This window comes from Miscanthus floridulus, chromosome 8, assembly GCF_019320115.1.
Source record: "Miscanthus floridulus cultivar M001 chromosome 8, ASM1932011v1, whole genome shotgun sequence".
Lineage (NCBI taxonomy): Eukaryota > Viridiplantae > Streptophyta > Magnoliopsida > Poales > Poaceae > Miscanthus > Miscanthus floridulus.
In genome coordinates, this window is record NC_089587.1 from 48,740,244 (window position 1) to 48,742,067 (window position 1,824).

Below are 1,824 nucleotides of genomic sequence, written 5' to 3' on the forward strand. Positions count from 1 at the left end.
CAAGCCGTGTTGATAGCTTTGGCCCAAAAAGATTGACTCACATTATACTCACTAAGCATAGACCTTGCCATATCAATGAGTGTTCTATTCTTCCTCTCAACAAGGCCATTTGATTAGGATGTGTACTTGGCCGAGAATTGATGTCTAATTCCAAATTCATCACATAACTCATCAATTCTAGTGTTCTTGAACTCACTACCATTGTCACTTCTAACTCTCTTGATGGTTGTTTCAAACTCATTGTGAATGCCTTTGACAAATGATTTGAATGTTGCAAACATATCACTTTTGTCCACTAGAAAGAATACCCATGTGTATCTAGTATAGTCATCTACTATCACAAATCCATATTTGTTACCACCGATACAAGTGTATTGTGTTGGCCCAAACAAATCCATGTGCAATACCTCAAATGCTTTACTAGTGCTCATCATGCTTTTCTTAGGATGGGTGTTTCCAACTTGTTTGCTGGCTTGACAAGAGCTACAAAGCTTATCCTTTTCAAACACAATATCTTTCAAGCCTTTAACCAAGTCATGCTTAATCAATCTATTCAATTGTTTCATTCCAACATGACCAAGCCTTCTATGCCATAACCAACCCATGCTAGACTTAGTGAACAAGCATGTAGATAATTTAGCTTCACTAGCATTGAAATCAACCAAGTATAGATTCTCATATCTAAAGCCTTTGAAGATCAAGTTAGAGACATCTATACTTATGAACTCTACATCATCTACTCTAAATATGCATTTGAATCTAAGATCACACAATTGAGCCACGGATAGCAAATTAAAGTTCAAGCTTTCTACTAGCAACACATTTGATATACTCATGTCATTAGATATTGCAATCTTACCAAGCCCTTTGACCTTGCCTTTGCCATTGTCACCAAATGTGATACTATCATAACCATCATTGCCATTGGTGTTGATTGAGTTGAACATTCTTGCATCACCGGTCATGTGTTGAGTGCACCCACATCAAGAACCCAATGTCTTCCTCTGGCTTTGTAATTGACCTACAAAAAAAAATCAATTCTTTTTAGGTACCCAAACTTGTTTGGGTCCTTGAAGGTTAGTCACTAGGCTCTTTGGTACCCAAATGGCTTTCTTCTTTGAGCCCATCCATGGTTTACCAATGAACTTAGCATTCACACCATTTGTACCCTTAGTAAGCATATAGCATGAATCAAGCTTAATGGAGGATACATTAGCATTTTTGCTTTTGTTTTTGCATTCTTGCTCTTTGTGACCCACTTGCTTGCAACTAGTGCAAAACCGACCATTGTTCTTCACAAAACTAGTTTTGTGAGGAGCAAAGGCCGCCTTGCCTTTCTTGGGGGTATAGCCCAATCCCACTTTATAGAGAGAAGCTCTTTGGCTACCCAAGCACATAAGCAAGCGGTCCTCACCACCATAAGCCTTAGCTAATGTGTGAGTGAGCTTAGTGACCTCTTTCTTGAGGTTCTCATTCTCAACCACTAGTGAGGCATCACAAGTGAGACCATCACTACTAGATGAGGTAGAAGTGGAAGTGCTACAAGAAGGGTTAGTAGGAGCAACAATGATAAGCATAGATAGTGATTCATCAATTATATCACAAGTTAAACCTACATTGCAAGTTTTAACATGCTTCTTTTTATTTTGCTCATCAAGCAAAGAGGAATGAGCCTTTTCAAGCTTTTTGTGAGCTTTGCCAAGCTTCTCATTGGCTTCCTCTAGCTTCTCATGAGATGTATTGAGCTCATCAAAGGCTTGCTTAAGGGCTTTTAGTTCCTTACGCAAGCTTTTGCATTCCCTTCTCTTGATATCAAAGTGTTCT